The sequence below is a fragment of the Chiloscyllium punctatum genome, chromosome 30 (assembly GCF_047496795.1).
Source record: "Chiloscyllium punctatum isolate Juve2018m chromosome 30, sChiPun1.3, whole genome shotgun sequence".
Classification (NCBI taxonomy): domain Eukaryota; kingdom Metazoa; phylum Chordata; class Chondrichthyes; order Orectolobiformes; family Hemiscylliidae; genus Chiloscyllium; species Chiloscyllium punctatum.
The window spans coordinates 3,155,943-3,177,908 of NC_092768.1; positions in this window are offsets into that span (position 1 = coordinate 3,155,943).

A 21,966-nucleotide genomic window follows, 5' to 3' on the forward strand; every position below is an offset into this window, starting at 1 on the left:
TTCCTAGCGGACCAATTGTCTTGAAGAAAAAATCCTCACACAGCCAGAAAACTCCTGAACAGATGAAAGCGTCGAGTTTTTTTCCCAAATAAAATGCATTTCACTTGGAATCTGGCTCACGTAAATGATCTCTTAACACCCCAATCTTTAATTTATGCATGTGTCAAGTTAGTGCAGCGAAAATAGACGCTGTTCGACATGAACGAATACCGTTAAGAAAATCAATCGATTTCTGTCTATTCAGTAACGCTTTAGTCACGGGAATACAAGGGAATTCCAACACAATAGCATTCCAAACTGCGTTATGGAGTTCCAAGCACTTGTTTGCTCGCTTGCTCGGCATGCAGTTGTAATTTCGTGCTGGCAACCTTGTTAAATGCATTGCATGGCTGTCTCATCGATTGATAGCATCAAAATTAAATATATAATGGAACATATCACTAGCAATTGCTTCGATATATCTGATTAGCATTAGCAAACATCATATAAGATACGTTTCTGGAATACTAGAAGTGCACAAAGTATACAGTTTCTGATCAATTAGTTGCTTCCTGAAAGTGAAGTAATTCACCAGAAGCAATCCAAATTGAATTTTCATATGTCGATCAGAGTTCGCACCTTTGACTTGCAATGCATCCACATCTGAAAATAAAATAAATGAATCGTAGATCACCGAAGTTCACTGTTATATTTTACTTAAGTTCATTTTATTGAAATACACTGTGTGCAACGATATCTAAGAAGCAGCATTTACACTACTTTGTTTAGTAACAAGACATGAGTTACAGGAAAAACTCAACTTAAGGTGGACATCAACATTATGGAACGTTAATCGAATATTATGTAAATGTCAATTGTTACTATTATTCAGCCAGGTCCCAAGAGAACAACTGGCAAATATACCATGCACAGGAATGAAATTATAATTGTGAACTTAGTGAGTAAGCAAGAAAGCGGTGTTCAAATGAGAACCGTAAATGGAGAGGAAGAAAAGGAATAGTACTTTTAAGGAGAATATTGCAATGGTAGTGTGGCTGGATGTCCTGCATTTAGTAATTATTGCATTAGATGTAAGGACTTGAAGATTTCGGTTGACAGTGTAATTGGCATTGTCTAAGACAACATTTGAAAGGAGAACAAAGATGTACAAATTCGCAACCAAATTCCAGTGAAGTGTATTCACCTATAACGTTGGGATATATTATTGCTTGGAAAGCCTATTATGAAGTACCCAAAACGTGGGGATCTCGGCTTTTCAAATATGATCGTGATTGCTGCAAGAATTGGAAAAAAAAACACATGCGTTTCTGGAGTTTGATTGGAATATTCTCTACTTCAACAATGATCCAGTGGCAGCGAATGTATCTTTACTGGATCTATTACTCTGGAGTAAGGTTCAGCAAGCGAATTAACCAGCAAGTGGAGAAAATTATAGAAACAGTGGTTTCCTCTACATTGTGGAAACAAAGCGTAGACTGGGTGATTGCTTCACAAAATACCTATGTCAGTTTATTAATAAAAGGGCCCTGAGCATCCAATTGCCTACCATTTCCATACATAACTTTGTTTCCTAGCTAATATGTTAGTCTCAGGCTTGCTGCTGTGCTCCAGCGATTCCGAGTGCAAGTTGGAAGAATGGAGACCCATTTTCCACTTGGAAACTCTGCAGCCTTCTGGACTCAATACCGAGCACAAACGTTTTTGTGCTTGAGGTATCTTCTCCACATCATTGCGCCAAACTTGTGGTAGTATAGTCTGGGATCATACACGCACCATTATTTACAACTAATAGTTCCCATTCGTAGCTACACATTCTCCTTGGCTGATTGCTTTCCACTCTTTGCCTGTCCAACTGTTCTTCTCCCTGTTTAGGCTTTATTTTCACCCTATCGTTTATTCCATACCCCTCCCCCAACTGATTCTGCATTAAAAAAATCTTCCAAACCACCATTATTTCTGAAGATGGATCATGAGACAGATAATGTTAGCACTGATGTCTCTCCACAGATATTCCAAGACCTGGTGTGCTATTCCATCAATTTCAGTTTTGTTGTTGATTATGAAGCTATACTTAGCATTATTGTTATCATTTGGCAATGTGACGTATCAAGGCAGTGTAAAAAAATGAACGCTTGAAGCCAAATATCTATATTTGTAAGTGTGTACCTAATTTGGCTCATTTCAAAGCCAAATCGAAAAGCTAATCGTTAATGAGCAAATGACAAAAATGTAAAACCGTAATAGTTCTATTGAAAGGACAAACTTCCTTCGAATGGGACAATGAATGATCAGCAAAACGAAAGTTAATGGCAGGGCAAAACGAAACGGAAAGTAAGTTGAAGTAAGAAAGGGCAGAAACTTTGGCAGGTGCCAACGAGACGATATCATGGAAAATCAGAAGGTAAATTCAAAGGAGTCAACCAAAAAAAGAACTTTAGAGACATTGGAAAACGTTACAAAAAGTGGATGCGATGAACTATCATAAGAATCAAATGCTGTTCTTATTGCATAGGCTGATTGCAGAACAAACTAATTTTAGCTTCAACGGGATCAGCACCAACTATAAACATCAAGTTAATTAAGGAAATTCATTCTTAAGGCATCGACAATAATCTTCGAATTGTTCTCGAACTTCCAAGAGCCATGAAGAATTGTGATTTTTCCTTTGCTTTCTTGCACCACTCTATGAATCTATGACATTTGTGGCTTGCATCAAATACTCTGTACAGGGCAGTGAGATAAAACCAATTTAAAAAAAACCATTCAAATAAAAAAAAAACATTTTTTCTGTAATACCACTGATTGATGTTTAAGGAAGGCGCCGGAAATGCTGTTATCTACCGGACCTGCTGCTGCTGGCGGCAGCATCAATCTGTTAAATCAAGCACATTGCAATGTCGTGCCCATTTTACGATTGTAAGAGCACAACAAAATAACAAATGACAATTATGTGAGAGGTTGGGGTTAGCTACAAAACTTCATTCAATGTAAATGATAACAAAAAAACGCATATGGACAAAGACATTAAAGTCGGAAGGAACACTGGTGATTGGACAGGAGTCAGGTAAAGTCATCATAGGCTGAAACTGCCAGAAGTCTTAATGTACGAATAAAGTTTCGAGGGAAAATTTTGGAATTTTTTCCATATATTTAAGTACAGTAGCATGCACAATGTTCAACTTCAGCTAAGATATTTAAAGTGGACTCTTTATTGTATTTCAAACCTATTATTTTAAACTGAGGGGAAAGTTGCTCACATCATGATACCACAGTCTTAGTCCAGCCTTCTTCGGTGGAACAGACTTTCAATGAAATTAAACTCAGTTTTTTTTAAATTAAAAAATGCAATCTTGTTGAAAAATCTCATATGAAGATGACCCTTAAGTCATTGCTGGTTTGTCTCACTGATGTCTTCTGGTCATGCAAACCCCACCTGACCTAGTTCTGTCTTCCGAACAATACTCAAGGGTTTTACTCTTAATTACCGTCTGAAATATATAAGGGAGGACATCAGGTGCTGAAAGTACTAGTAAGAGATTATGTGAGCATCAACATATGCAATTCAAGAAGAAAAATCCATGCCCTTTCCGTACATTCACCCTCAACCACAGTGACACTGTGACAATATTTCTTGAGTTCACTTCCACAGCTTACTCAAGCAGGATTGTGGCAAAAATCCTACTCACGGAATATTAAGAGTCGAAAAAAATGGCGCTGGAAACGCACAGCAGGTCAGGCAGCATCCATGAAGCAGGAGATTCCACGTTCTCTGTATTAGTTCTTCATGAAGCTGCTTCAGAAATATCGATTCCCTTCTGTACCTCGGATGCTACCTGGCCTGCTGTGCTTTTTCAGCGCCACACATTTCGATTCTGACTCTTCAGAATTTGCAATGTTCTCTTTCTCCGAATTACTGGATAATAACTCAAGTATCATTTCATTTTAAACCGACCTATAATTTCTGTTGACGTGACATCCTACCTGAAGTATGAACACCATTGTGAACATCAGAGTTCTAAAATATTTATAACAATTGATTTGGAAACTTTGAATGGTGACTTGGGATCTGATACAATCTCAAGATATTAATTCAAATATGATCACGGGTATCTCCAAAGTTTGCAACTTTTTGTTTTTCTTTCTGCACATCCTCAATTTCTAAATAAGTTCTCTTTCATGTGGACAATCATTGATTATAAACACTGAGAAAGCAAATCATGCCTGCAATAGCAGTTGATGAATTAAATGTCTCTCGCTGCGACTGGGTTTCTGGAGTTGATCATGATCTAAAAATCATAGCTTGTGAATCTGGATGCACAAGAATCAATGGGGGCTGGATAAAACAGATTAAAAATATATGTTTGGACTCAAAAGGAAAAATCGACCAGTTAATTTTTATCTGTATTCAATACTGGTATTACGACAGGAAACTGGAAGATCACATGGAAATAGACGAGATTCTTCACATGAAGAACACGTTGTATTTTGGTTTTTGAACTTCTGTTGCCCTAAAGAGAAAATGTAAATTGGGAAGCATTTTGCCACCAGAAGGGGTATAGTGCATTTGACAACATCCTGTAGTCCAACCAGCCAGAACTTTCCCAAATCCATCAGTAGCAAGGGATTGATGACTCATTATCCTTATAATCCTTGTATTGTGGAAACAGGTAATTTGGCCCAATAAGTCCATACTGATCCTCTGATGAGAGGATTGTTACACTAGCCTGCATTGACCATGGTCAACACACCTAACTACATATCTGTGAACACCCTGGGTCATTCAGAATGGCCAATCCATCTGATTTGTACACGCTCAACTGTGGGATAAAAGCAGAACCGTCCGTGGACACCCACGTAGATCCAGAGATAACATACTATTTGTACACTGACAGGCACCAGAGGCTGGAATCCAACACGTCTCTGGCGTTCTGAGGCAGCAGTGCCAACCAACTAGCCATTGTGCAACGTTAATTCCATTCATTTCGAGGTTTTTTAAAATATAAATTCATTCATGGCATGACCTCAATACTTTTCAGCTTACGTATATTTTCAATCCCTAAATGAGTTGTTCAAGGTGGTGACATTTAGTGAACTTAACCCGCCAGCATTTTGATATTGTCATGAAGTTGAAGGGGTGTACTGTGGCATAAGATAGAGTGAATGCTGTTTTGCACTGCGAGCTGGCAGGCACCTGTCATGTGACTGCCTAGCTATCTCAGTGTGTACTGGAAATAGAGACTATGTAATATTTGGTTATAAACTAGGTACTTCAGTTATTTTGACCACATTTTGAATCTAACCAATCGGTTACGCTCCAGGATGCTGAACTCCAATCGATTTTGAATGTATTGTTTTTACCAAACGCGAACCAATGAGACAATACAATGTTTGGTGTGTGAAAAAAAACATACATTTTGAAAGTTAAATGGAGATCAACTGCCATCGGTAAGTAACTGCCAACTCGATAGAGACTGCCATTCAAAACACTCTCCATGGTACCTTTTCCATATGAAACATCTCTTCAGCAAAAGCCTGAAGATGACGCAGGGAGTTCTTCAGCCAGATGAAGACAGACACCGACTACAACAGCTACTGTGTGGTTATGCAATTACGTTGATGCAATTGTAATATTTGTTTATGGGAAGAGTATATTTTCATACAGTTGATGGGAGATGACGAACCTTTATGAGAAAGGAGGCATAGAGTTGTGAATAGATGTTGTTGAATGTTTACTTTTATGGTTAAAGTAGAAATTGACATTTTTTTTTCTTTAGTAGTGTAATTTGGCAGTTCTCTGCCACTCATACCGTAACAGATTACAAGGCGGGGTTAGCTTTTCTGTGTGATTGGTTAAATTACCAGAAGGTTCAACGCCGTGTCGTTACAGCTTAGGGTACTTTCCGCGATTTGGGCAGATTTACACATATCCAGTCTGAGATTTGGAAAGATTTAAACGCATTTGTGGTATGGAAGATCCCATCAAATTTAAGCACTTGCCGATTAGTGTCCCAGATCTTTAAATAAAACGTAGGTGAGACATTTTCTTTAACACTCATTTAGTTTTGTTTGGTTAAATTAAAACTGAGCGAATTGGCTCTTAAAATTGCTAAAGCATTTCTGGGGTTTCTCAATGGGGTTTAGAAAGACAGAAAAATACTATAGATTAGGAATTAACAAAGTGATCAGAATTGGGTTTAATTGGGACAAAATGTCGCTGAAATTTAAAGGGTGCTCGTCAAGTACTTAACGATTGCTTGATGGGAAAAGATTATAATTTTAGGAGATACAGGATCTAATCAGTCCGTAATAGAAAGAGATGAAGGCATTTCCACTCTTTCTAACCTGTTGCCTGAGAGAGCGGTAGTTTGAGGAATAGACAAATATAAATTCAATGTTCCCCTATGTAAGATGAATTTGAAATGCCAACTCAAGACTGGGGAAAAACGTTGGGAATGATTGACAGAGTGTCAGTTCCAGGAATGTAGTTGTTATTGGGAACGATTTAGCAGCTTCCATGTTGGAAGTGAGAGCCCGTTTTGTGGAGAAGCCAAAGGAAGACCAGAGAATTAAGGAAATAAAATAAAAATACTCTAGAAATTTTCCAGAATGTGTGATAACGAGATCTTACTCTCATAAGTCACAATTCGAAGCTAAAAATAAAGAGAAAGACATGCGAGTCGAAGTTTAGTTAGCGGACCCTCTGTTTGATGTAATAGTGCAGGAAAAACCTGAACAGGCAAAGGCTAAAGCAGAAGTGTTTAGTCCTGAAAGACTGATGGGCTTACAACAGAAAGACAAAGCAATAAAGTATATATATATATATATGTGTGTGTGTGTGTGTGTGTGTGTGTGTGTGTGTGTGTGTGTGTGTGTGTGTGTGTGTGTGTCAACGCATAACCAGATAATCAGTCACAATCTCTTCTTGAAGGTTATTATCATAAAGATAGAATCCTAAGACGAAAATCAAGACTACAATAGGTTAGTGCAGAGGAGATTTAGACAGAAGTGCACCAAATTGTGTTCCCGTAGCATACAGACAGGAAGTGTTACGGGTAGCATATGAATTACGAGTATGAGGTCACTTTGGAGTAAGGAAGGCTCAGGCAAGGTACGAAAGCATTTCTATTAGCCTGGGATATGCAAGGATGTGTTCAACTATTGACATACATGGCACTCGTGCCAAGTTGTAAGTCACTGGTTGTAATAAAAGCAACATCTTTGTTTCCAAATCACTCTTTCAAAGACTCTTTCACACGGATTATTATTGAGTGTTTAGGTCCCCTCCCTAAAACTAAGTGTGGGAACCAGTAATTGTTAACCATAATGGATGCGGCTACCAGATTTATGGAGGAATTTCATTATGGAGTCTTAAGGTAAACTAGGTGGCAAAGGAGTTAATACTATTTTTATTTCACATGATATATTTACGCAAACAACCACAGCTTTTGAAAAGTGAGTTTTGGGATTTTGACACATTGACAACAACGGAAAAGGGAAACGAACATGCTAGTTTGGTGTTCCCTTGTATCTGTTATACTTTTCCTACCCAGTAATGTCAGTCTGAATGACTCTGTTAATTAATCCTTGTTACGTTACTGCAGTAAAGCTTTAGACACAATGCTCCAATGATACTAGATTGGTGGTACTGTGTATGTTTATTGAAGAAGATTATTCCAGGTTGCTCAAATGTATTCTAATGTCAAGATAATATCTGCATGCGTGAGTGGACTTGGAACTTCAAATAAACATGAATGTATGCAATCTGCGATCACTAATCGTTTTGCACTTTAAGATGTTAGATAGTTTTTGATGTGACAGCCGATGATGGAATGACGAAAGAGTCATTGCACTCTGACAGTTCTCGTATGCATTGTGTCTATCTTCTTGCTGCCGTTCTTTGTTACGTCAGTGGCAATACAGAGGAGTGTTGACACTTGCATATTCTCTGATAGTAATTCCATTGAGTTTCAATGAGCAATTGTTAGCTTCTATCTTGTTGGAGATGGACAGTGAATGATAGTTATGCAGTGCAAATGCCTCTTGTCACTTTTCAGATTTAGAATGAGCATTGACTATCTTTTTCTAGCGTATCTGTAATGGTCAATCGCAGAAGTGATAAACGGTGCTAAGAATAATGCTATCCTCCGATGAAAGGTCTATTTCTAATTTCAAGATTTAGCAAGGCTATTGATGAAGCAGCTGAAATTACTGTGCCAACTGTTATGAGGATAGAAGGGGTACAGTACCTTTAAGACACTAGAAGAACTTAGCAAGCACATAGAGTGTTGCAGAATTTACAATGTAACATTTAGTCCAGCGGCTGGCAGTACCTGGGTAGCTATGAGACAAAAGCAAAATCCAATTCGGCTAATCAGTGTAAATTCTGCCCCAAGATACTAAACTCCAATCAAGTTTGAATTTGGTATTTTTGCAATATTAAAACTAATGAAACGACAGATGATTTGGTATATAAGTGTGGGAAAAATTGAACAGTTGGGTGATAACTGTCAATAGGCCAAAATATGTAGGCTGCGAGTAAGAACTCTCTGAGAGAAACATGAATGGATAAGGAGTTTGCATGAAAAAAAAAGATTTACACTGACTTCGAGAGCAAATCTAAAGAGGAAGACACCAAGATAATACTCGACAGCTGGCTGGTTTTGAAATTTGAACTTTTCTGTAAATTTTAATCGGGGGTTTTATCACAACAGTATTGCAAAGGGAAACGTAAAATATAGATTTAGATAAATGGGTTGTAAATAGTTGTTAGTTAATTATTATCTGTTAGTCTTTAAAAAATAAAGTTGTTAATTTTAACTTTAAATAGCAAATTTTGGGATAAGTTTGCCTTTCGAATTTTAACAGATTACAGCATGACTTAAATCATTTCTGCATTGCAGGTTTAAATTACCAGGGGAGTTTACTCCATGTTGCAACACAACCCTGAGGAACTCCATTGAGTTTTTTGAATTTAAATTCTTTATTTCGGCAACCACTATAGTCTTTTCCCATGTTTGCTGTGAGACCAAGGAATGGTAATTTTGAAAACTTTGACTTCAGTATTTTTACATCTGTTGATGTACTACATTGTTAAATGCACTAATGGAGACACGGCAATCATGCTCACTACATCTCATTTCTGGATTTCAGCTCTTTGGTGCAAAATTGTTGCCATACTTTAATTAATTTCTGAACTGACGAGTAATCATCGATCCCTAAATGAAACTTGGCTGGCAGGTGGGTAGTGCGAAAATATGATTCGCTTAGACTACAACATCTATCATTCCTTATTGTAATACATAATTCAGATTAATAAAGCTGCATTTGGTTGTGGCGAATGTCATTTGGGTTCTTTCTAGGATGACATACTGGCAGGAGTTTTGACATTGTCGGGTAGATGCTAGTGTGGTGGCCATACAGCATTCAGTTATGGAGCTCAAATCGTCATGATATTGACTGGGTATTTATCCAAATATATAGCATTTCATCATCAAATGACTTCGGAATTTCTTCTAGTTCCACAAAAAAAAAGCATAATTGAATTTATGGAAGAGAAGCATTTGTGATTCTTTGACATTGAAAAGTCTGGCAAAATCGAATTTCCACTGACCGTTCCTCTTTATAGTTGGACACGTACATGTGTGTCTTTCATGCTGCATTAATAAGCTGAATTTTCCATTCATTGACGACAGAGATATTTGTGAAGCAGCCAAATTCATTTACAGTTACGCATAAATCACCATTCAAGATCGTTTGCATTAGCACTGCAGTATTAGGCGTACAGATTATTCCATGTTACCTTCCTTCTTTGTCTGTACAAATGCAGGGATGTAATTCCAGAAGGTTGACACTAATTTTAAACATTTCTTCCCCATCGCCAGGCATATCCTTCTTTACTCTTTATGAACAATTCTTCATTTCCTGGATTGACCTCCATGGCTGAGGAGGAATATCATGAACTGTATTGTGGGTTGATGTAATGGCGTTCTTTCAAATGGCTGGCATAGTTTCAGGGGACTGTTCAGATTCAGTCGTTGACTTATGGAGTTATAAATTTGTACAGCATGGAAACAGACCTTTGAGTCCAATTCGTTCATTCTGAACAGATGTCCTAAATTAATCCAGTGCATTTACCAGCATTTGGTCCATATTCCTCTAAACCCTTCATATTCATGTAAACATCTGGAATCCTTTTAAGTGTTGTAATTGTAACAGCCTCTACCACTTCTTCTGGCATATCATTCCAAACACGTACCACACTATGCACAAAATATTTCCTCCTGAGTCCCTTTTAAATCGTTTTACTCTCAACTTAAATTTATGTCCTGACGTCAGACCAAGCTGGAAAAGTACAGGCTAAAAATCAGTGTCGAATTTCAAGGTTAGTCCTATCGAATATTCCGTTGCACTTTTGGATAATTGTTCCAAAAATCAGCTATCTGGCATACATAGAGTAAGTTTGTTTAGGGTATGCAAAATGCTGCATTTGCTTATCTCAATGCTAAGTGTGAAGTTGTTTTAAATATTACAGACTTCTATGTGAATTATCAATAACAAAAGCAATATATCAAAGCAAAGAGATCTGCAGACCTATGAACCTTCTAAATTCAGCAGTTCAGCAACACCACACAACCTAACCAATACTTTCGGGAAGATACCCTAAAATATCCCCTTGGCCAATCGTTCATCAGACACACATATGTGAACATAATAATAAAAAAAGATTTCTAGTCTTCAGACAGTATCACCGAATGGATGATGTATTTCTTTTCTTCAGCTCACTTGCCCACTGCCATGGGCACCTTACTTCTGCCAATTCAATTCTTCAATCTGTGAGCATGATAAAAAGAATTTGATGGCTGTGGGTATTAAAGGTAAGAATAAAGTCAGCATAATCCCATTGGTACAAAGGTCTGCTATCACTTTGGACCAGAACGAATTGTAATAGTTCAACCTGAGAATCAGCAAGTCTCAGTTCTGTGGAAAATTTGAGAAAAAGAGTTCTGATCTGTACTGAAATGCCTGTCGACCAGGAGAAATTTGCATCAATTGATGAAAGCCTGACATTACTTGAAGAGCTGATCCAGAAACAAATTAGATATTATTTTGGAAGCCGTGATCCATTACTGAAAATGCAGTTGAAATCTTAAGTAATATTTTTGTTGAGTAAACAGTGTGCATAAAAAAAACCGAAATGAGCAGTAAGGTTAGTGCTGAAATAGTCTGCATGATCCTGCAAAGAACATCACACAAACTCATTTTCCCATCTTATTCCCGTTACTCTGATTCTTTCACCAAGACAACCCAGCCATGGAAAATATGGGTCAGGTTTCCATGCGCAATTAAGTTAACCTGCACATGTTTGGACAGTGGTAAAAAATAGTGCACCTAGCAGTAATCCAAGCAGACCTGGGGAGAATGTGCAAACTCTGCATAGAGGGTCACTTGAGGTTGACATTGAAATGACCTAGCAACGTGAGGCAACAGTGCTAACCTTTGTATCCCAGCGCAGCCCTAACTTGTTGAGGTCCACCGAAATGTTGAGTCTTTAGAGAGAATACAGAAAAGGTTATATAGATGCACTACATAAACCATCCTGTTCGATGCATCACAATTTGGTATTGTAACTGCCCTGCCTAAGATGCAAGAAATTACAGTGACTAGTGAGCACAGCATAGTCCATCACACAAATCGGTATTCCGTCCATTGACTCGCTCTCTACTTCCTTTTGCCTCGGAAATGGCACCAACATCATTAAAGAGCCCTACTTTCCGTTTCGACTCTCTTCCATCAGGAAGAAGACAGAAAAGTTTGAGAACATATATCGACATCTTCAAGAATAGTTTCTGTCTGAATTTATCAGAATTCTGAATATACATCCCATATATTTTAGTTGTAATTTCTCTGCATCTTCAAGGATGTATAGCACGATATTCTACATTCTGTGCTATCACCATGCTATACGAATATTAAATATGATTGCCTGGACAGTATCGAAATGTTGCTTACTTCGGGACATAGATTTAAGTAAAAACGAGCCAAAATTTGAAAGAGTTATGATAGGCTTTTCTTACAATAAAACTGGTATGTGTCTGGAATGTGCAGCCATAGAAGGTAGTAAAAGCAGTAAAAACAACAGTGACATTTAAAAGTTATCTGAACAGATGGGTGTATAGGCAGGGAATAGAAGAATGCAGATCATTCAAATGGAAAACGTTGTCAGTTTGGACATGCATCATGTGCTATTGCGGAAAAAAAGGGCCTACACCTTTATTGTTCTTTTCTTTGATGTTTGTTGAATAATGATTAAATTAACTTGTTTCTGACAATCACACTCTACTGTGTCATGTTAGTTTTAAAATAACAACTTCAATGAATATCAGTGAGATTAATATGCAGCGTCCTTTTTAAAATTTTATGTCAAATATCTTGCAACGTCATGGAAGGAAATGTTTCATATTTATTGATTGGAAAATATGCTCAACTTGATTTTTCTTTCTGCTTCATGGTGTACAGATGGTTTCACTGAAACAAAAATCTTCCTTGGTTTGAAAGTGAGCTAGCCGTTTAACTGCTTTGTGAAATCGACGTCACACTTGTATGAATGATTTGATTTTAAATTATTGTTAGACACAGCATTGATACTTTTAATAATATTATCTAGAAACTTAGCTGCTGTATTACTTTGAAGTTTCCTGAATGATGGTCTTCGTGATTCTGTGGAAAGAAAGATTTCCATCTCAGTATGAATGTTCAGTGTTAAATAATGATGTCACAGATGTCACTCTAATCGCTGTTCATCCATTTAATTTCAACGCGTTTCTAACACATCACAACTTTATTCACGTGCCATGCGTATGCATAGCTATTATAAATCAAAACTGAACAGAAGGAAACGGCAATGAATAACGTTTTTAAGCCAATTTCATTCATGCTCTTTTCTACTGGCTTCTAGGGTTTACTTGCAAACATAAAATTAAGATAATAAGATGCTTACATTGCCATTAGATCAAAATGTAATCTATAATCCATTCTGCCATTAAAGTGTTATGTGGCAAAATGTATATCATAAACAAATGGTGGGTCATGTGGTGTCTTCCCAAATCCGTCAAATCATTGTGCAAAACTCCGTGAGGTAATTAAGGATGAACATTTTTGTGCTTGCAACAACCAAAACTCATTTTTAACTGATTATCACTTGAGTATAATATTTATTTTTCCCTTTTCCAACTTACCAACTTGTTTACGAAGCATCTTAATTTCTAAAAAAAGAGAAATGAAACTACTATTGTCCTCGCATTCATTAATTGTTACAGGCATAAAAGTAATGGACACAATTTCATTATGCCCATGTTGAGACATGTATGTATTGCCTCGTTTCCACAGTAAAATTATATACCTTTGTCATGTCATGGAGAGAATTACACAGCAAAGCAATTTTCGAATTGATGCTGACTTCCTACTGATTACAATGTTTACTTTTCTAACAAAATGAAAATTCATGCAATGTGAAGGCATGACACATCAATTATATTTTTGATTGAATGCACTGCGTCACGACATTCATTTTTAATCGCTCTTCACAGAAATATCAATGCCCATTCACATGTCAGAGTTACAGACCCTGCTCATGCAGCTCTACCTTTCCAATTTTACATGAGCTCCAAGTAAAAATCCAATAACAGAAAGCTGGGCAATGAGCAGTATTTGTCCCGTGCTTTATAATGTCCTTGAAGTTTAAACCATAGAAGGAAAAAAAAACATGGAAGAAATATGTGTATGTGCACTTGAGCAATGCATGTTACAAGCAGTTGACACCCATGTGATATTCAGTTCCCTTTTGGTTATTTATATCAAAGTATAATGAAACAAAATATTGCTCTTCATGTAGGACACTGTTAAGCTTTCATACAAGATTAACTTTTAACCAGGTTCCTCCAAACTTTTATAAACGGCCTACCTTCATCCTTTAAACGCAAAAGTGCCTCTGTTGAGAATCAGATGGTACACAGTTTGAAACAAAAAAAAGAAGTATTTACTTGAATGTGTGCTTCACTGAGGTAATTTCGTCAGTAAACATTCAGATATAATTCACAAAAGTGCTATGGTGGGTATGCAAGTGTCAAATACTAGGTATATGAAGTGCACGACTGAAGTTACACGTGTTTAGAAGGAATAATCGGAGGTAGACTTTAAACCTAAATGCAGTTTATGAGCAAATAGAACTAATTTAGATTTTTAAAATGAATCAAGTTAACATATAAACGTTCGCACATTATTGTGGATTACGGAAGACAAAGCGAGATAATAACACGCTGATATTCAGTTCCAGCACAGTATAACTAAGAAATAGTGATTTGGTTTTCAGTTTTGTACGACATGTTTAGTTCATACATAGATGATTGTTGTTTTTCCAAAAGTCAATACTTCAAAAATAAATGGTCTATTGAACAACAGTAGAAGACAAATTGCAAATATTTGGTGAGATGTTGAAAGAAACCAGTGTCGATATCTCTATGTCAGCAAGGAATATGCTTATTCGTTTTATTTTTCTATGTGACATTCTATTCTGAACTTGAAATGAGAGGATTCTTTGAATAATTCAAATTTACTATTAGCAAGTAGAACGCCATTTTATTTCTTCTTGCTCTGAACATTAATCATCTTTAATAGTAAGAGATGTGCCAAAGGAAATAAAAGCAACTCGAAGTTCTGTAAAGACAACTTATCCAGAGTTTAATGACGTTATGGAAATCCTAAAAAGAAATTGTAGTTGCGTGTATAAAGTGATGTGAGTTTGTGGTGAAAATAGACGCACGCAAGGAATTACACTTACTAAAAACTAGTCTGATAGATTTATTTTCTGGCTTTCTTTCTATTTCATTGAAGCCCATTGTCATTAGTAACTTAAAATGTCTCAGTGAATATTAAAATCATTTGATTTTGGTATGGGACAAAATATTATGATTGGTTTATTCTGACCATAAAGATTTCAGATATGCAATTGGAAGCAGATATCAGGAAAAAGTGATTTAAATGGTGGGTCAACAGTTATTATGTGTTTTGTTCTCAATTTGGAAATCAGAAGTGGAACTTTTAATAACAGTGTACGCGGTTATGTCATGATAAACCTTCGTTATAAATGATGCAATAGTTCATGTCATCTGGCTGAGGGTTAGGGATACAAATCCTGCATCACAGAAGCTTTCTATCTCAGTAAATGGGATGAATAGTGCAAGCTAGAATAATGTGATAGAAGACCTTTTTGCTGTAATATTAGAGGCAAATTTTGCTCGTGAAATCTGACAATAGGGCTCGCACTTGCAATTTTCGGACAGAATCATCCTTCACATTAAAATGGAATATCACTGCCATTGTACGACACAATGAACATTATCAATCAACAATGCATCGAAACACGGTTGCTAATATTTCGTATTGTAAATAACGAGATCAAAGTTCATGCTTACCAACATCTCTACGAATTGCTTTCAATTGTTCCAGTTCTGAAAGCAAATGTAAATAAAAAATTGTTGACATGATTATTTCCAAAGGAAAGTCATCATGAACTGAAACTACCGATTTTTAAATTTGTTTAACACAGTATAATGTCAGATATTATGACTCTGCATTACTGCATGTTCTCGAAGCATTAACAGCACTATGATGAATAGAAACTGCGAATAATTGAAGTAGTGAGTAAGCTTCTGCCTGTGCGTGTGTCTTATTTAGAACATACATGGAACACAATCGCTGTATATCAAAAATGCATTTTACATTAATCCATTGGTGTTCATAACCCTCTTTGTGTGAAATTTATCTCGTGTTTCGCCGAGAAATGTGAACGATTTAGAATGAATTTCATAATGAATAGTATTATGTACTTAAGGACAGAATGTAGAGAACCTGCCTCATATAGATGTCAAACTTCCGTTTCTACCACACAGGAGAAACACATTGCTGTAATGACTTACTTATTCCATATCTAATGTAACCATCATGGTTGAGGTTGTTGAAACTCTTCGTCCTTTCATGCAGAAGCTACAGGACTGCTCCTTGTGATACAAAAATCTTTTACAGTTCTACTTGGATATGGATGAATCTACAGTTCTACCAAGCCAATGGACAATGTCTCATGCCACAAGTTTCATAAACTTTTCACTTCAGTGATGTATCTCATGTTAATTCTGCATAAATTTCGTTCTGTGAACCCCACCTACCTGTGTTATTTGCTGTTATTTGTAGGCATAATCGATTTAAAAGGACATCATAACAGTTGGTTTTCTTTTGCTTGAGTTATCAAAATTATTTCGTAGTTTTTACCCAAGCATTATAAACGGCTCTATTGCGTTATTTGATCCTGTGAGTTTGCAGAATGAACACACATTTGTACTCATACTTAAAACATTTGTAAGTTTATTATTAAATATGTTTGATTATGTATATCCTTTAATTTTCTCCACTATTGATCCTGACTGATCATTGTGTTTATCAATACATGACAGAACCTAATATTGCTGAAGTTGTGCACAATTCACCTGATAGTGTTTCACGCATCTTTGCTTCTGCAATTGAGAAAATAAGTGTTTAAAATAAATGTCTCAATTCCTCGCCTAGAACATTGAGCAATTGTATTGTGTCGGTGTACATCAAAAACATTGATGACGGCATTGCCTCTTAATAAAGAGTTATTTTTTGGAGTATCATTTGTAAAGGTTTATTTTCACTGACAGAACCGTCCAATGCATCTGCAGTAAGGCATAGGGCAATTATTTATTTACATTTAAATGAATACACAAAGACATAAGCTCATGCAGAAAAAGTAGTCAACTATACAGGATTGACAAATATTTTAATACAATCTTTACACTAATTGTATAAGTGCCACTTCTTGCTGAATATGGCCTTTTTCTCCTATATTTTCAAAATAAAGTGTAGATTTCTCACGCTGGAATTTGTAAAACGTGCACCAACAAAAAGTTAACCAGTGCATCTATAATTCTGTCCTTTTATTGCGTTGTTAGTACCTTCCAATATTTCAGGAGCATAGTTAATTTATTAACAGTGCATTCCTCACGAAAGATAATAACTGGCGCAATATCTTTAGCTCACTCTGTCTTATTCTACAGTGTTCGGGAATTTATTCTGCTCTTATGTGTATTACATTTCATTTGGTGCATTTATCACTTTGCAGAGGACATTTGACATTGCAGCCCAATATATGTAAGATATAATCTTTTAAGCATACATTTATTTTTCTGCTTAAAATCATGAAAACCATTCCATCTTTATCAGTGTAAGTGTAGAATAAAGCTTATTCTATCATGAAAACAAGGTGAAGAACTGTGATAAATGCTTCCCAGCACCGTCATTAACGACTTGTATCCAACTGTTACACTCACAAAGCATCATGATTTCAGCATAAAATTTGTATTTTTAGATTTAGATTAGATTACTTACAGCGTGGAAACAAACTATTCTTTGAAAGCCTTAGTCAACCAGCGACAAAGGTGAGACAAAATGTACATCTCTGACAGGACAATCCAATCCTTTGCCATTCACATTCTTTTAATTTTTGATTGTAACATCAATTGCAACACGTATTGTAACACGTATTGTTTAATCAAGTCGACATGTCGAGAGAACTTAACTGACATCATGACTGCAATGGAGCTCGAAAATATGGAACTGTTGTTCCAAAATGATCATCTCAATACGTTTGATTTTTGGGTTTTTAACGCTGTCTGTATGAAGTTCTGAGATTAATGCAATTTTAACATGCTCATAGGGAAAAATGCAACCCTAGGTTAATTTTCAGCAAGATTTCCCTAATCAGGAGGCAGGAAAAGACAGCACATTTGACTCTGAGTTTTAGTCTTTACTCAGCACTTTACATGTCGACTCAACGTTTGAACTGGAGTGATACTTTACTTCATGTTCTTGTTTCTGTGAACAAGGCGTTACAATCAAAAATTAAAAGAATGTGAATGACAAAGGATTGGATTGTCCTGTCAGAGATGTACATTGTGCCTCACCTTTGTCGCTGGTTGACTAAGGCTTTCAAAGAGTACTTTGGTTCTGAACTCACAAATAAGATGTATGGCATAGGTATCTTAGTTGAACAATAAAATACACATCATCAGAAGTGAATTCAAAGAAAATAAGAACTTTGACAGTGAGTCCTAAATTAAACCCAAGTATGGAATAAAATTTAAATTAATGAATGATGAGTGGATCGGTTCCAATTAACACAATATACATATGATGTCCTGCAGGACAGAATATCTGAAAAAATGTATCATTATTCAAGAATGTTTTGAACAATATGCAAAATCATAATAGACTGGTGATCCTGAACTTTGTCGTGGATATATTACAGGTATCAAGATTGAAAGTTAAGGTAATGTGCTATTTCTTGAAGCAGAAGTGAGTCAGTAATAGACAACATTCATAATTGTTTTACTAGAAGTAGTTATCAATTTACTAAATATACTGTTTTTATTATTTTGAGGACGTGACAGAGAGGATTGTGAGTGCAATGCAGCTCATTCTGTCTCTATTGTATTTAGACGGGCTTTTGACAATATCCAGCGTGGTAAATCGTTCGGGAAAGAACAAAAAAAAGATATAGATCATGTCATACTAGTAATTGCATCAGGTTTAGAACAAAAATTGGCTCAATGACAGGAAACGAAGTTTTGGCTGGCAGTTTATACAACAGTTCTTGAGATTGCATCCCTTTCTGATTGTTGTGAATAAGAGTGGGCATAGATTTAAGATTTTAAGAGTTCTTGATTTGTGCAAAAGAATGAAAGCTACGATTGAGAAATTTGAAAAATACTGAGAGCATGATTGCGTATTAGAAAGTGTTGAGGAAGGGTATCCATGACAAGATGATAACGATGCAATTTTAGGGGCAAAAAGCAATAAATGGCATTCAGTTCGGAAACATGAAGGATTATGCATTTGTGACAGGCAACTAAGTACACATTTATCTACAGTGTAATGAATGCATGGAGAAAGTTACATATTTAGCAATGAATGTGAATAAGACTAGCTGCTGTCCAAACGGGTACAGAAGTTGGTAAATATGCAAAGAGAATGTCTTGTTTCATTGAACAAGGCAATGAATATAGTAGAAGAAGTTACTGCTGTAGGATAAAACTGGGCACTTGAGTCCAGTTCTTGTTGTCATATAACATAATTTGCTCAATTATTTCGTCCCAAGCACGATGGAGATTGAACACAATGATGTTCCCAGGATGTGAGATTTGTTTACATGAGCAAATACTGAGGGGAAAAAAATATTGTGCCTGCAGGCGGCATGGTGGGGCACGGTGGCACAGTGGTTAGCACTGCTGCCTCACAGCGCAAGAGACCCAGGTTCAAATCCCGTCTCAGGCAACTGTCTGTGTGGAATTTGCACATTCTCCCCGCGTCTGCGTGGGTTTCCTCCAGATGCTTCGGTTTCCTCCCACAGTCAAAAGATGTGCAGGTTAGGTGACCGAAAGAGAAAATGCTGGAAAATATCAGCAGGTCTGGCAGCATCTGCAAGGCAAGAAAAGAATTGACGTTTCGAGTCTAACTGACGATTTGTCAAAGCTCCTTCACGTTTCCGAACTGAATGCAGATTAAGTGAATTGGCCATGCCAATTGCCCATAGTGTTAGGTGAAGGGGTAAATGTAGTGGTCTGGGCGGGTTGTTCTTTGGAGGGTCGGTGTGGCCCGAAGTGCCTGTTTCCACACTGATAGTAATCTAATTACAACCAGGTCGGCCAGGTGGACATCGTAGAATGTTAATCTTGTCCAATCAGAGAACTCTTTTCTCCACAAAAGAGTTGACTGTCCACTCAGCATTGCTCTTTGTTGAGAAGGGCACTGTTTCTCATTAGCCGCTTGGGTGTTTGCTTTCTTCCTGCTATTAGATTATAAATAAAGATTTCTGCACTCGTTGTTGTTCGCTGTGTCTGCACGTTGTATCCACACACACAACATAGGTGCTGTGGAAAAAATAAGCAGTAGTGTGGATGTTATAAAAATGATAAAAAGGAGGTGTAAAATCTCTTGTGCTCAAGGGACTGCCATAGCCAGTGTACTAAAAAAGAACAGTTGACTCAGTGGTATTAACACTCTACTCTCTGATTCTGTATGAACTCGTACTATAGTCAAGATCTGTCCATGTGAAAAATAAGGGTTATTCGGTATCGGCATACTGGCTTCTGTGGATCTATTTCATTGGCAAAGAGCTGCTAATTAAAATGAACAACCAATAACCTCCAAGAAAATGAACTTTCAAGAAAATTTGGTTATTTCTTCATTCAAATGGGATTCCATATACAGGAACAGCTCAATACCATCCGTCATCCATTGGCTTGGCAGAAACAGCTGTCCAAATATGACAGGCTGAATTGAAGAGGTAGTCTATGGGTTTGCGACAAACCAAGCTATCACGGTTCTTGTTTGATGACAGGGCCACCTGAAATGCAAATGCAGGGATAGCACGAGGAGAGTTACGGATGTGTAAACGTCTCCACTTTCCAGATTCGGTGGAAGGTGGACGAGTGTGAAACAGCACCAGGAAGGCCAATGTCATACCCCAGATTTCACAAAAGGAGAACGGCAGTTTGATACAGAGGACCAAATTTGGTGTAAGAACCATAGAAATGACCTGGCATGGATAACAGGCATGGTTAATGCGATGTCAAAACCATTGCGATATAAAGGGTGAACTGATGCAAAATTCCAGAATAAGCATGTGGACCGTTTGAAAACCACAACTTCTCAAGCATTGTGATTACAAAATGTGTCGTGTCTTCCTGAAAGTTTAGCAAACCTTTTGGATTCCTTGGATTAACTGACTTCATCAAATGCTGTTGAATCGACTAATCAGAAATAAACAAATGAAAGTAGCCACTTCAACGTCTTTACAACTGGAAGATGAAGGAGAACATTTACCAGGACTCCTGGTGCAACAGGTGAGCTCCAAGACATTACATACTTCCCATGTCAGATACCGAGTCAGAGGATCCTGACGAAGGGTTAAACTGCCCCAGGAGGATTTCCAATGAAAAAAACGAGTCTGTGTTTGCCGAATCTGAGGAGGAGGGATTTAACGATTTCAATGAGGTCAGCTAACCGTCGCTCATCGAATATGAGCTCGCTGATTGGGGCTTTTAATGTGCCCCAATCAGGACAACCTAGCCGACATTTAAAAGATTGATTGTATATAACTCCCCATTAAAAGAAATCTAATTATTTTAATTCTATTCACCGGAAGGTTGGTCATGGTAAGTATAAGATCTTTTATCTTTAGTCTTGATTGATAATTTAAATGTTTAAGCACTTTAACAACCAAACGCTGAAGAGTAACATCTGTTCACTTCTGTAGAAAAAATCAGGTTACCTTTAAGATCTTGTAGTTTTGTTGTATTTGCAGCATTTGCTAAGCATAGGAATTTAAGATTTTGAATAACACTAACTATTCAAAGTGATGTTGACCCAAAGCTTGGAAAGTAATGTATTACCGTGTTCCATTTGTATACATCTTGTATGGTGTGAATAGTTTAAAGTATGTAATGAAGGCTTTTTGGCCTTTGTAACTGAATAAAAACCTGTCAAGCAATCTGAAGTAGTATATGTAATACTTTGTCGTTCGAAGATATTTAAAGCAAATGTCAATAACAATTATGGTGAAATAAAAGCTGGATTTCAGAGATATTTGCATTCTGGTTCATGCGTGTAAGGCAGTAATATAGTTAATGAATGTACATGTAAATAAAACTCGATTTGGTGATGGATCGATTTATTTGACGTTGTTTTCCTGAAACGGATGAGACTGAGAGGTCATATATTGAGATGTATGAAATTATGACAGGTTTCGTGGAATGGGAAAAAATACATGCTTTTTCCTAAAGGAAGGTTAACTCCCAGCGAGCATAAATTATGTTGATTGGTTGACAGATGAAA